Source organism: Myotis lucifugus, unplaced genomic scaffold, assembly GCF_000147115.1.
Source record: "Myotis lucifugus unplaced genomic scaffold, Myoluc2.0 scaffold_249, whole genome shotgun sequence".
NCBI lineage: Eukaryota > Metazoa > Chordata > Mammalia > Chiroptera > Vespertilionidae > Myotis > Myotis lucifugus.
The window spans coordinates 1,828,357-1,844,244 of NW_005871297.1; positions in this window are offsets into that span (position 1 = coordinate 1,828,357).

The window sequence follows — 15,888 nt, forward strand, 5'->3', positions numbered from 1 at the left end:
ATCAATAAACAAACAACAACAATAACAAAAACTATCTTGATTTGCTAAAGCACATTACATATGGAATTTAATCAGAAGGAAATCATTCTCCTAAAAACACCAGAGCCAACCAACCTGAACCTATATAAGTTCATTGAGCTGTTAGTTGTGAATTTGATATTATCAGCAGAGATGAAAGTTTGTAAATACTATAAATATAGTAACCTTAGACAAATTTACTTAATCAGTAACTTAACTGAGATAATACACTCTGAGTCACCTGAAAAGTATTTTGTGGTATTTTTTTCTAAATAACTAATTTGTTCTTTTCTTTTTAAGATAAGATCCTAATAATGCACTTAATTGAAAACTGGACTTTTGCCCTATGAAAAACATAGGCTATTAAATGGTAATCAATGACTTATACAGCATTCTATTAAAACAATTACACTGCTTTGATACCTATTATAATTAAAGAAATTATCTCAGTAACTACTTTCTAATAACCACTTTCATTTTTCCAAATATCACAACAGTGTCATCAAACCTTTTTCAGGCGCTACTAGTGAGCCTTTAGCCCAGCACCCAACACTTGCATCCATTTGAAATCTAGCAGGGCAGAGAGGCCTTTGTCTACCATCCCTTAGAATACTGCTGTTAAACTCATAGTCATAGAAACCTTGTCTTGCATGATGCCCATGTCACTGGTTATAAATTTATGTACGAACTAGAGGTCCGGTGCATGAATTAATGCACCAGTGGGGGGTCCCTTGGCCTGAACTGTGGGACCAGGCCATAACAGGCTCTCTAACACCTCCCAAGGGTTCCCGGGTTGTGAGAGGGTGCAGGCCATGCCAAGGGATCCCACCAGTGCACGATCGGGGCCATGGAGGGAGAGGGGAGGTGGGCCAGCTGGGGAGGGACCGTAGGAGGGCTCCAGGGCATGTCCGGCCCATCTCAGTCAGTCCCAATCAGCTGGACCCAGCAGCAAGCTAACCTATGGGCCGGAGCATTTGCACCCTGGTGGTCAGTGCACATCATAGTGAGCAGTTGAGCAGCCTTAGCATATCATTAGCATATTATGCTTTGATTGGTTGAATGGCCGACTGGACACTTAGCATATTAGGCTTTTATTATATAGGGTATGGGGCTTCTTACTATTTTTGTTCTTCCACTTATTAAAGATTACTTTTATTGTCTTGAGTATCATGGAAGTGAAATATTACTGATTAGCTGACTATATTCTGATTTTATTTATTCCTGGTCAACCCTTCCCGCAAGTTTTGAAAGAATGGTTAAAGGTTTAGGATTCCCAAGATCTGGCTTTATGTCCCATTTCTTAAACTGTGCAATCTTTGGCAAATTTCTTAAACTTTCTAATCTGTCATTTCTAATTTTGTTACTAAGCAAGGGCTTTCTGCCCAACATGCATAGAAGCCAATACTACTGACATCAGCTTTTAAGAAAAGAGTTTGATGCCCTAGTTCAGTGGTCGGCAAAATGCAGCTCACAAGCCACATGCGACTCTTTGGCCCCTTGAGTGGGGCTCTTCCTAAGCCTTAGGAGTACCCTAATTAAGTTAATAACAATGTATCTACCTATATAGTTGAAGTTTAAAAAATGTGGCTCTCAAAAGAAATTTCAATCATTGTACTGTTGATATTTGGCTCTGTTAACTAATGAGTTTGCCGACCACTGCCCTAGTTGGTTTGGCCCAGTGGATAGAGCATCTGCCTCTGGACTGAAGTGTCCTGGGTTTGATTCTTGTCAAGGGAACATGCCTGGGTTGCAGGCTCCAATCCCAGTAGGGGGCATGCAAGAGGCAGCCAATCAATGATTCTCATCATTGACATTTCTATCTCGCTCCCTCTCCCTTACTCTCTGAAATCAATAAATAGAGTTTGTTGTTTTTAATGTTACTTTATTTTTTTATCTTTATTGTTGAAAGTATTGCATGTTTCCCTTTTTCTCCCATTGAACTTTTCCAGCTCATTCCCATCCTCCTTCTCCCTGCCCTCACCACCCTATTGTCTGTGTCCATAGGTTATGCATATATGCATATAAGTTCATTGGTTGATCTCATCCCCCCCCACCAACCCTCCCTGCCTCCCCTTAGAGGTTTGAGCGTCTGTTCATGCTTCTATGTGTCTGGGTCTATTTTTGTTCATCAGTTTATTTTGTTCAATAGATTCCACATATGAGTGAAATCATGTGATACTGTTCTTTCTCTGATTGGCTTATTTCACTTAGCACAATACTCTCCAGGTCTCTCCATGCAGTTGCAAATGTTAAGAGTTCTTTGTTTTTATTGCTGAGTAGTATTCCATTGTGTAAATGTACCACAGTTTTCTTATCCACTTATCTGCTGATGGGCACTTAGGCTGTTTCAAAATCTTAGCTATTGTAAATTGCACTGCTATGAACATAGTGGTGCTTATATTCTTTCTGATGAGTGTTTTGGGATTCATACAGTATATTCCTAGAAGTGGGATCATTTGGTCAAATGGCAGTTCCATTTTTAATGTTTTTGAGGAAACTCGATACTGTTTTTCATAATAGCTACACCAGTCTGCATTCCCACCAGCAGTGTACTAGGGTTCCCTTTTCTCTACAACCTTGACAACACTTGTCTTTGGTGGTTTGTTGATGACAGCCATTCTGACAGGTGTGAAGTGATATGTCAGTGCCATTTTGATTTAGATTTCTTGGATGATTAGTGATTTGAGAATTTTTTCATATCCCTTGTCTGTATGTCCACTTTGGAGAATTGTCTATTTCATTCCTTTGCCCATTTTTTAGTTGGATTGTTTGTCTTCCTTTTGTTAAGTTGAATGAGTTCCCTATATATTTTAGAGATTAACCCCTTCTAGTATGTATCATTGGCAAATATGTTCTCCCATGTAGTGGGCTCTCTTGCTATTTTGTTGATGGTTTCTTTTGCAGTGCAGAAGTTTTTATTTTTATTTTAATGTACTCCCATGTGTTTATTTTCTCCTTAGTTTCCATTGTCCTAGGAGATGTATTGGTAAATGTATTGTTATGAGATGTCTGAGATTTTGATGCCTATGGTTTCTTCTAGGAATTTTATAGTTTCATATATTACATAAGTCTTTTATCCAATTTAAGTTTATTCTTGTGTATGGTGTAAGTTGGTGGTCTAGTTTTATTTCTATGCATGTACCTGTTCAATTTTCCCAACACCATTTATTGAAGAAACTTCTATGCATTGGCCTCTACTCCATTGTAGGCTCTTGCCTTTGTCAAATATTACAGACAGTCCTCAAGATACATCGGGCTCTATGTACGTCATTTCATGGTTACGTCGCCATCTCCCATTTATATATATATATAAAAAGTTCTATCATTTCGACGTATGTACATATGTGCTTTATGTTTTTTTATTATTTATTTACCACAAGTAAAGGTCAGTTATTGCTATCTTTCTTTTGAATTTTTTAACTTTCACTTCATTACTGCTGTGTGTGTGGTCCATGTGAGTGAGGTGCTTACACAGGTGCATATGTAGGTGGTTTCCAACTTATGGTGAAAATCGCGTTACATCGCGCTGTAGGAATGGATCTCCGACATAACCTGAGGACCTACTGTAATTGAGCATAGTGGCTTGGGTCCATTTCTGGGTTCTCTGTCCTCCTCCATTGATCTATATGCCTGTTTTTCTGCCAGTATAGGCTGTTTTGACTACAGTGGCTTTGTAGTATAACTTGATATCTGGTATTGTGTTCTTCTTGTGTTCAATTTTGTTCTTCTTTCTCAAGATTGCTGCAGCTACAGTGGGGCCTTGACAAGTGTCCCAACTAAGGAGTTTTTTGAGATGCCAGCTGTCTCTGGCTGATTTTTTTCATTGAGTTGATAGAGTAATTTGAGTTAATGAGCTCCTTAACGAGCTCGGTCTTGGAACTAATTAAACTTGTAACTCAAGGCCCCACTGCATTTTGGGACTTTCTTGGTCCCGTATAAATTTTTGGAGTGTTTTTTCTAGGTCTGTAAAATATGCCATTGGTATTTTAATAGGGATTGCACTGAATCCTTAGATTGCCTTGGGTAGTATGGATATTTTAATGATGTTGTTTCTACCAATCCATGAACATGGTATATACTTCCACTTGATTATATCTTCCTCTCTTTTTCAACATCCTGTAGTTTTCCAGGTATTGAAATCATATCAAGTACTGTCTCAGACCACAATGGCATGAAATTAGAAATCAGTTACAAGAAAAACAATCAAACACATGGAGGCTAAATAGCATGATATTAAACAATGAATGGTTACTAAAGAGATCAAAGTATAAATAAAAAACATCCTGGAAACAAATGACAATGAAAACACAACAATCCAAAATCTATGATACACAGTGAAAGCAGTCCTGAAAGGGAAGTTCATAGCACTTTAGGCCTACCTCAAAAAACAAGAAAAACTGGTAACAAGTTATCTAACACTACAACTTAAGGAATTAGAAAGAGAACAACAAGAGAAGACCAGAGTATATAGAAGGAAGGAAATACTAAAGTTCAGAACAGAAATAAAGGACATAGAGACCAAAAAAAAAAAAATACAACAGATCAATAAAATAAGGGGTGGTTCTTCGAAAGGATAAACAAGATTGATGAGCCTGTAGCCAGATTAACCAAGAAACCAAGAGAGAGGACCCAAATAAACAAAATCAGAAACAAAAGAAGGGAAGTAAAAACTGATCTCACGGGAATACACAGCATAAAAAAAATACTATGAATGAATGACTTTATTCTAACAAATGGGACAACCTGAACAAAACAGACATATTCCTAAAAAAAATACAACCTTCCAAAACAGTAAGAATCAGAAAATCTGAACGTCCAATAACTACTGGTAAATCTGACGCAGTAGTAAAAAAAAACTCCCAGAAAACAAAAGCCTTGGTCCAGAGGGGTTTCACAAGGGAGTTTTAAAAAATCAGACTGTCAAACTTCAGAGGGAAGGTGGGAAAGGGGGGTAAGAGATCAACCAAAGGACTTGTATGCATGCATATAAGCATAGCCAATGAACACAGACACTAGGAGAGTGAGGGCTTATGTGGGGAAGAGGGGTTGAGGGGGGCAGGGAGAGGTCAATGTGGGGAAAAGGAGATATATGTAATACTATATGTAATACTTTAAACAATAAAGAATTTTAAAAATATTCAAAGAAGTACTAACTCCTATTCTCCTCAAACTATTAAAAAAATTCAAGAGTAAGGAACACTTCCAAGCTCTTTCTGTAATGCTAGCATTAACCCTAATTCTAAAACCAGATAAAGTCACTACAAAGAGAACTAAAGGCCAATATCCCTGATGAACACAGATGCTAAAATCCTCAACAAAATTACAGCAAATCAGATCCAGCAATACATTGAAAACATCATACATCATGACCAAGTGGGATTTATTCTGGGGATACAAGGCTGGTAAATAGCCACAAATCAATAAATGTGATACACCACATAAACAGATTGTAAGACAAAAATCACATGATTATATGAATTGATGCAGAAAAAGCACTTGACAAAATCCAACACCCATTGTTGATAAAAATTCTCAGTAAAATAGGAATAGAGGGATCATATCTCATCATATAAAAGGCATATATGACAAAACTTACTGCCAACATCATACTCAATGGGCAAAAAAGAAAACCATTTCCCCTAGGAACAGGAACAATACAGGGATGTCCTCTTTCACCACTCTTGTTCAGCATAGTACTGGAAGTCCTAGCCACCGTGATCAGACAAGAAGTCATAAAAAAGAGATCCAAATTGGAAAGGAGGAAGTAAAACTCTCCTTATTCTCAGATGACATGATACTGTACTAGAAAATCCTAAAGACTCCATCGAAAAATTACTGGATTTAATAAATTCGGAAATGTAGCAGGAAACAAAATTAACACTGAAACACCAATGGCTTTTTAATACACCAATAATAAACGAATAGAAAGAGAAACTCAACAAAAAATTCCATTTACCATTGCAACAAAAAAAAATTAAGATTCTTAGGAATAAATTAACATAGGAGGTAAAAGAAAGAGCTTTTATTTGCAAGTTGACTTCCAAGAAAACAGGAGGCTAGTGCCAAATCTGTCCCGCTGGGAAACAAACAAATAAATAAATAAATCTGTTCTACTAGGGCAAGCTGATTAAAAGCATACCTGCCTCCCACAATTTAACTGGGTCAAAAACACAAGCTTGCCCAGAGCATGCTTGCCACCTATACTACTACTCCTCTTTTTTTTTTTTTTACTCCTCTTTTGTGTCTAAACTTAGCCCTGTCTTTCTTTTGCCTGCTTCCTCAGTATATTGTTTACGGCGAATTTGACATGCATGGGTATTACTGTTTTCTGTCAAACCCCAAAAGCCCCTGGAAAGCCAGGCAGCAGGCAAGGTGATGTCCAGTAACCAGGAGCCGCCTTGCCTCTGCTCGTGATCGTGATCAGAAAGCCGGGCCTCAGGCAAGGCGGCACACCAGGACCTAGGATGCACCTTGCCTGCAGCTCATGATCATGATCTTGATCGTGATCGGAAAACCGGGCCACAGTCAAGGCAAAAGCCGAGACCCATGAGCCTGCATACCTGCTGCCCGTGATCAATTTTGGAAAGCCGGGCCTAGACACGGGGTCCCCTGGAAACCCAGGAGCCACCTTGCCTGTGGCTTGTGAGCATGATTCAGATCAGAAAAAAGGGCCGCAGGTAAGGCGGCCCCTGGGCACCCAGTAGCCGCCGTGCCAGGGGCCCGAGATTGAGATCTGAAAGCCAGACCACAGGCAAGGTGGCACCCCCGGACACAGGGGCCGCCTATTATGCGACCCGTGATCGTGATCATGATCTGAGGGCTGGGCCGCAGACAAGGATACACTGGGACCCAGGAGCCGCCTTGCCTGTGGCCCATGATCATGATCATGATCCGAAAGCCCGGCCGCAAGCAAGGCGGCACCACGGGTCCCAAGAGCCCCCTTGCCTGTGGCCTATAATCGTGATTTGAAAGCCTGACCACAGGCAAGGCTGCACCCCGGGTCCCAGGGGACGCCTTGCCTACGGTCTGTGATTGTGATTTAAAAGCTGGTCTGTGTGCAAGGCGGCACCCCCGGACCCAGAGGACACCTTGCCTGCGGACGGTGATCGTGATCATGATCGTGATCATGATCATAATCATAATCAGAAAGCAAGGCTGCAGGCAAGGCAGCACACTAGGTCCCAGCAGTCGCCTTGCCTGCGTCCCGAGATTGAGATCAGAAAGCCGGACCATAGGTAAGGTGGCAACACGGGACAGAGGAGCCGGCTTGCCTGCGGACCGTGATCGTCATTTGAAAGCCAGGCCTCAGGCAAGGGGGCATCCCGGGACCTAGTAACTGCCTTGACGGCAGCCATGATCGTGATCGTGATCTTGATCTGAAAGCAGGACCACAGGCAAGGCAGAACCCCGGGGACCCAGGGGCCGCCTTGCCTGTGGCCCGTGATCATGAAAGTGATGGGAAAGCCGGGAAGCAGTAAAGGCGGCACCCCGGGTCTCAGGAGCCGCCTTGCTTGCAGCCGTGATCTTGATGGTGCTCTTGATCTGAAAGCAGGACCACAGGCAAGGCGGCACCCCAGGACTTAGGAACTACCTTGCCTGCAGCTGTGATCATGGTCGTGATCAGAAAGTAAGGCCGCATGCAAGGCAACACCCTGGGTCCCAGGAGCCACCTTGCCTGCGTCCCGTGATTGAGATCAGAAAGCCGGACCACAGGCAAGGTGGCACCCCGGGACACAGGAGCAGGCTTGCCTGTGGCCCATGATGATGATTGTAATCGGAAAGCCAGGACGCAGGCACCCAGGGTACCAGGAGCTACCTTGCCTGCAGCCGTGATCGAGATCGTGATTGTGATTTAAAAGCAGGACCACAGGCAAGGCGGCACCCTGGGACCCAAGAGGGCCCGTGATCGTGATCATGATCAGAGGGCCGGCCTCAGGCACGGTGGCACACAGGGACCCAGGAGCCTCCTTGCCTGTGGCCCATGATCATGATCGTGATCAGAAAGCCTGGCCCCAGGCATAGTGGAACTCCCGGTACCAGGAGCTGCCTTGCCTGCGTACCGAGAATGAGATCAGAAAGCCCGACCATAGGCAAGGTAGCACCCGGGACCCAGGAAGACACATTGCCTGCGGCCCGTGATAGTGATTTGAAAGCCGGGCCGCAGACAAGGGGTTGCCTGCAGCTGTGATCGTGATTGTGATCATGATCGTGACTGTGATCTGAAAGCAGGACCATAGGCAAGGCCGCAGCCCAGGACCCATCAGCCATCTTGCTTGTGGCCCGTGATCATGATCATGATTAGAAAGCTGGGCCACAGGCTAGGCAGCAACCAAGGACACAGAAGCCACCTTGCCTGCAGCCTGTAATCGTGATCATGGTCGTGACCGTGAGTGAGATCGTGATCATGATCAGAAAGCAAGGCCGCAGGCAAGGCATCACCCTGAGTCCCAGGAGCCGCCTTGCCTGTGTCCTGTGCTTGAGATTTGAAAGCCGGGCCTCAGGCAAGGCGGCACCCCGGGACCTAGCAACTGCCTTGCCTGCAGTAGTGATCGTGATCATGATCTTGATCTGAAAGCAGGACCACAGGCAAGGCCGCACCCCAGGACCCATCAGCCATCTTGCTTGTGGCCCGTGATCATGATCATGATTGGAAAGCTTATCCAAAGGCCAGGCAGCACCCTGTGTCCTAGGAACCGCCATGCCTCTGGGCCATGATCATGATTTGAAAGCCGAACCACAGGGAAGGCCGCACCCCAGGACCCATCAGCCATCTTGCTTGTGGCCCGTGATCATGATCATGATTGGAAAGCTTATCCAAAGGCCAGGCAGCACCCTGTGTCCCAGGAACCGCCATGCCTCTGGGCCATGATCATGATTTGAAAGCCGAACCACAGGGAAGGCAGGAAGCACCCCGGACAAAGAGCCAGCTTGCCTGTGACCCATGATGATGATTGTAATCGGAAACCCGGGATGCAGGCACCCTGGGTCCCAGGAGCCGCCTTGTCTGTGGCCCATGATCATGATTTGAAAGATGGATCACGGACAAGGCAGCACCCCGGGACCCAAGGGGGACCATGATCGTGATCATGCTCAGAGGCCGGCCTCAGGCATTGCGGCACACCGGGATCCAGGAGCCGCCTTGTCTTTGGCCCATGATTGTGATTTCGAAGCCGGGCTTCGGGCAAGGGGGCACCCCAGGACCCAGGAGCCGCTGGGTGTGCAGCCCATGATTGAGATTGGAATGCAGGACCACGGGCAAGGCGTAACCCCGGGACCCAGGAGCTGCCTTGCTTGCAGCCAGTGATAGTGATTTGAAAGCCGGGTCGCAGACAAGGGGTGCCCCGCAGACCAAGGAGCCACCTTGTCTCTGTCTTGTGATTAAGATCCAGATTGGAAAGGAGGACCTCACGCAAGGCAGCCCCTGGGCACAAAGGTGCCGCACCGCCTTGGCCCATGATTGAGATCGGAAAGCAGGGTCACAGGCAAGGCGGCACCCCGGGACCTAGCAACTGCCTTGCTTGCAGTAGTGATCGTGATCATGATCTTGATCTGAAAGCAGGACCACAGGCAAGGCGGCACCCCAGGAACCATTAGCCATCTTGCCTGTGGCCCAGGATCATGATCAGAAAGCTGAGCTGAAGGACAGGCAGAACCCTGGGTCCAGAGAGCCGCTGTGCCTGTGGATCATGATCGTGATTTGAAAGCCGGACCACAGGCAAGGCTGAACCCCGGGACCCAGGAGTTGCCTTGCCTGCAGCTGTTTTCGTGATCGTGATTGTGATCATAATCGGAAAGTAAGGCCGCAGGCAAGGCAGCACCCTGGGTCCAGGAGGCGCCTTACCTGTGTTCTGTGATTGAGTTCAGAAAGCCGGACCACAGGCAAGGTGGCACCCCAGGTCCCAGGAGCTGCCTTGCCTGTGGCCCATGATCACGATTTGAAAGCCAGACCACAAGCAAGGCGGCATCCCAGGACAAAAGGGCCGCCTTGCCTGCGGCTGGTGATCGTGATCGTGATCTGAAAGTAAGGCCGCAGGCAAGGCAACACCGTGGGTCCCAGGAGCTGCCTTGTCTGAGTCCCGTGGTTAAGATCAGAAAGCCGGACCATAGGCAAGGTGGCACCCCGGGACCCAGGAGACTCCTTTCCTGAGGACCGTGATCGTGATTTGAAAGCCTGGCCGCAGGCAAGGCGGCACCCCAGGACCTAGCAATTGCCTTGCCTGCAGCATGATCCTGATCATGATCTTCATCTTCAAACAGGACCACAGGGAAGGCGGCACCCCTGGGACCATCAGCCATCTTGTCTGTGGCCCAGGATCATGATCATGATTGGAAAGCTGAGCCGAAGGCCAGGCAGAACCCTGGGTCCCAGGAGCAGCCTTGCCTGCTTCCCATGATTGAGATCGGAAAGTTGGACCACAGGCAAGGTGGCACCCCAGGGCCCAGGAGCCGCCTTGACTGTGGCCCATAATCGTGATTTGAAAGCCAGACCACAGGCAAGGCTGCACCCTGGGACAAAGGGGCCGCCTTGTCTGCGACCTGTGATCCTGTTCGTGATCAGAAAGTAAGGCCGCAGGTAAGGCAGCACCCTGGGTACCAGGAGCCGCCTTGCTTGGGTTCCATGATTGAGATCAGAAAGCCAGACCATAGGCAATGTAGCACCCTGTGCCCCAGGGGAGGCCTTGCCTGCGGACGGTGATCATGATTTGAAAGCCCGGCCGCAGGCAAGTCCGCACCTTGGGACCTAGCAACTGCCTTGCCTGCAGCAGTGATCATGATTGTGATCTTGATCTTGATCTGAAAGCAGGACCACAAGCAAGGCGGCAACCCAGGAACCATGAGCCATCTTGCCTGTGGCCAAAGATCATGATCATGATCGGAAAGCTGAGCCAAAGGCAGGCAGAACCCTGGGTCCCAGGAATCGCCTTTCTGTGGCCCATGATCATGATTTGAAAGCCGGACCACATGCAAGGCGGCACCCAGGGTCAAAGGGGCCGCCTTTCCTGAGGCCCATGATCGTGATCGTGATCAGAAAGTAAGGCCGCAGGCAAGGCAACACCCTTGGTCCCAGGAGCCGCCTTGCCTGCGTCGCGTGATTGACATCGGAAAGCCGGACCACAGGCAAGGTGGCACCTCGGGTCCCAGGAGCTGCCTTTCCTGTGGCCCATGATCGTGATTTGAAAGCCGGGCTTCAGGCAAGGTGGCACCCCAGGTCCCGGGAGCCGCCTTGCCTGTGGCCCATGAACGTGATTTGAAAGCTGGACCACAGGCAAGGCGGTACACCGGGACCCAGGACCTGTCATGCCTGCAGCCCTGATCTTGATCTTGATCGTGATCTGAAAGCAGGACCACAGGCAAGGCGGCACCCCAGGACCCATCAGCCATCTTGCCTGTAGCCCGAGATCATGATCATGATCGGAAAGCTGGGCCGCAGGCAAGGGAGCACCCCAGGACCCAGAAGCCCCCTTGCCTGCGGCTCGTGACAGTGATCGTGATCGTGATCGTGATAAGAAAGCAAGGCCACAAGCAAGGAGTGGCCATGCCTGCGTCCCGTGATTGAGATCAGAAAGCCGGACCACAGGCAAGGTTGCACCCAGGGACCCAGGAGCCGCCTTGCCTGCGGACTGTGATCGTGATCATGATCGTGATCATGATCGTGATCGGAATCGGAAAACCGGGTCACAGGCAAGGCGAGAGCCGGCTTGCCTGTGGCCCAAGATCGTGATCGTGATCGTGATATGAAGACTCGGCCACAGGCAAGGCAGCTCCTCGGGATCCATGAGCCTCCTGGCCTGTGGCCCATGATCAATTTTGGGAAGTCAGGCCGCAGGCAAGGCGTCCTCCGGAAACCCAGGAGCCACCTTGCCGGTGGCTTGTGATCATGATTGAGATCGGAAAGCCAGACCGCAGGCAAGGCAGCACCCCAGGACCCAAGGAGGACCTTGATCCTGATCATGATCAGATAGCTGGCCTCAGGCACGGCGGCACACAGGGATGTAGGAGCCGCCTTGCCATTGGCCCATGATCATGATTGTGATCGGAAAACCCGGCCTCAAGCAAGGTGGCACCCCGGGTCCCAGGAGCCACCTTGCCTGTGGCCCATGATCGTGATTTGAAAGCTGTGCTGCATGCAAGGCGGCATCCCGGGACCTAGGAGCTGCCTTGCCTGCAGCCTTGATCGTGATCATGATTGTGATTGTGACTTGAAAGCCGGACCACAGGCAAGGCAGCACCCGGGACCCAGGAGCTCCCTTGCCGGTGGCTTGTGATCATGATCAAGATTGGAAAGCAGGTCCGCAGGCAAGGGGGCCACTGGGCACCCAGGAGCCGCCTTTCCTGTGGCCCATGATCATGATCGTGATCAGAAAGCCAGGCCGCATTCAAGGCAGCACTCCGGTACCCAGAAGCCACCTTGCCTGCAGCCAGTGATCATAATGGTGATGGTGATAGGAAAGCAAGGCTGCAGGCGAGGCACCAACCTGGGTCCCAGGTGCCACCTTTCCTGCTTCTCGTGATTGAGATCAGAAAGCTGGACCACAGGCAAGGTGGCACCCGAGGACCCAGGAGCTGCCTTGCCTGCAGCCGTGATCGTAGTCGTGATAGTGATCTGAAAGTAGGACCATAGTCAATGCGGCAGCCCAGCACCCATCAGCCATCTTGCCTGTGGCCCATAATCATGATCATGATGGGAAAACTGGGCTGCAGGCAAGTCAGCACCCCAGGGCCAGAAGCCACCTTGCCTGCAGCCTGTGATCGTGATTGTGATCGTGATCGGAAAGCAAGGCCGCAGGCAAGGCTGCACCCTGGGTCCCAGGATCCGCCTTTCCTGTGTCCTGAGATTGAGATCAGAAAGCTGGACCACAGGAAATGTGATCAGGGGGTTTGGGCCCTGCCCCCTGTCAGGCTGCTCCACGTGCCGGTAGGCCTTGTGGCTCTGCTTGACACTGGGGCAGTGAGGCCTCACTACTCGGCTGATCCTGGTGCTAGGAGGCCTCTCGGCTCCGCAGATCCCGGGTTCAGGAGGCCTTGTGGCTCCCCTGATCCCGGTTTTTGGAGGCATATTACCCTTTTACTATATAGGATAGAGGCCTGGTGCACAGGTGGGGGCCAGCTGGTTTGCCCTGATGGGTGTCCTGGATCAGGGTGGGGGTCCCGCTTGGGTGCCTGGCAGCCTGGATGAGGGGATGTTCTTGAAGTCATCTTAGAAGAGGTTCACCTCATTCCTTAAACTACCGTATAATTATTGAAGAATTTATTGATGCCAGACACTTCACCTAAGAGATGAAGAGATACTCTACCAGGTAGGCATTCTATATAATTGGATACACACACACACACACACACACACACACACACACACACAGTTGTCCACAATAGCTTTTGCTTTTAATGGCTAAATTTGAATTTGAAAATTTGAGACACTTACAAAAATCTCCTTCTGTATATGTACATTTTAATGTATAAGACAATTTAAGATTTTTCTCATTTTTGTATATCGTAAACATCATGATGGTACCCATACTAACTTCTTTTGACCCCCCAGAAAAACATCATTCAGAAGTTTACCCGCATGAGGAGACGCTGTCTTGCACCAGTATTCAGTGTGGGGAAGCACACTTGGAGCATTGCTTTTTCTGAATTCTGTGTTACTGACAGTGGTTTGTATAAGAAGATGCTTCTGCTGGCTTTTATTAGTTTGAGTTTAGTATATTTTTCCTGAAACATGTACTCTTGATGTTGCTTCTGAATCTCAGAATAAAAATCTCTTATCTGATAATAATTTCCTTTCCTCACCACTCACTTGTTACTTAACCACTCTGAACCTTACTTTCACCCCTGCTCTTCTGGACTGCAGGGGTTATCAATTATGTGCTAATTATGAAATGCGCTCAGTTCTTCTGAACGTTATTTTCTTTGCTCTTAGAAATGTCTGGCAACTGACACCTTACCCCCTTCTGGAAGCTCTTTCTAACCCCCACTCCATTTCTTACCTATATGATAAATCATAGCACTAAGTTCTCTTTCTATAGACTCATAATTACTTTTTTGTTTATATCTTTCTTTCCATCTTTACCTTTTGTCTCCTGGTTCTTTCTTTTCTCCTATGAACTTTGATATTCCATAAATTTCAGTCCCTGGGTTCTGGAATCTGCTTCTTTTATGTGTATTGATTCTCTCAGCTAACCTCTAGGTGTTTAATCCAATACATACAGTACCAAGTGCCAATCTCATATCTTTAGTGGCCTGTTAGTCTCAGTTGTCTTACTAGACTTGCCATGCTGAAGTCAGACTTCTTTCACTTGACAAAGGCTTATTGACCCTATATTAGGCCCTGGGCTGCTGATGTGGGTTAGAATTGTATTTAATGGTTCCAATTTGGCATCATAACAACAATTGATCATTAATGATCACTTCCATTGTGGCAGCGTTTCTTAGTGTTTGTGGTCTTTTGTTGAATGCACAAAGCAAACTGGGAAATAGTAAAGGTATGCCTAAGTTTATTTGGTGAAGTCAGGGGGGACCTTATATAGCAGGGATCATTTGAAGGATGAAGAAAAGTTTTCTAGACAGAAAAGCTGTGGGAAGATTTCCCAAAAAGTGGGAATAGCAAGTATAAAGGTATAATCAATGAGGGTATAACGTGTCTGGAGAAACATACACCAGCCTTTACTGCAGCATAGTACACCAGAAAGGCACCTGTAGGAGATGAGACTAGGCTGTTATATATTTAAGGTTTAGAATATGAAGATCCTTGTATATTATGCAAAATACTTGAGATTTCATGTCGCCAAAATTAGAATAAAACAAAAATTAGGATTCAAAACCATGTCTTTGGCTTCATTTTACCACATTTTCCCCTTTAGGCTCTTTTTAGGAGAAGGAGAGATAGTAAGGTAGGTTGAAAATTGAGGCAAAGGAAAGTAATCTTATATGTTTATTGGATAAATGATTGCAGATATTTCTCATTTGGGAGTAGTTGGGAAGGTAGATGCTGTGAATTAGAACAATCAAATTGAATTTCCCTATTTAGGATATTATCCTGGGAAAGAATTTCAAATCCAGTTTTCATTAGAAGTTAACATTCACTGATTTTATTGTACACAATACCATAAAAATTTTGAAATCATGTATGTATATCAGACAATTAAATTCATTTTATAATATTAACAACTAAGCACTTGATATTGAGATCCCCAGGAAAGGAGTTGGGCATGCTTGGTAGCTCAGCCTTTGGAGGAAGTAGATGTGCCAGGCAGAGAGGGCCTGAGCTCTGGAGCAGTAATGTTAAGGAGCAAACCAGGGTAAAAACAGTCCTTAACTCTCAAGTGTTGCCTGTTCTTATTTGATAACATGAATGAATGTATGTTGTTGAGCCCTTTGAATGTTACATTACTTTTATTTTTAAACTTTTGGATTATAAGGTGAGAGCTTAAAGCAAGAGAGGTGACAGTGGACACCAAAGGATCAGGAAGGATAAAAGGTAGCAGTCAGATGAACTGGATGAGAAACAAGGGTCAAAAGAACCTCATTGAGACCTGGAGTGGGAAGTGGTTACAGGAGCCTGGAGCAGGGTGTGGTCATAGTGTCTAGGAGGGGACAGGTGGAAAGCCAGACCTCTGGCTCTAGAATGGTTGGTACAATAACTCCTGGAGTTTTCTTTTTCTGGAACCATGGTTCCTTGGAAGCCAGAAAAAATTAGCCAGCTCTGCGCCAGCAAAGTGTTATATGTTGTGATTTGGGGTTTGGTTGACTGTTGGTTTTGTGTTGGTTTCAGAGAGAAATGATTTTTTGACCAGGCCCCGTGGACAGATTTCCTAGCTCTGGAAGCTCACACCTTCAAGCGAGAGAAGCCAGGCTCTGAGGGGTCCGCCC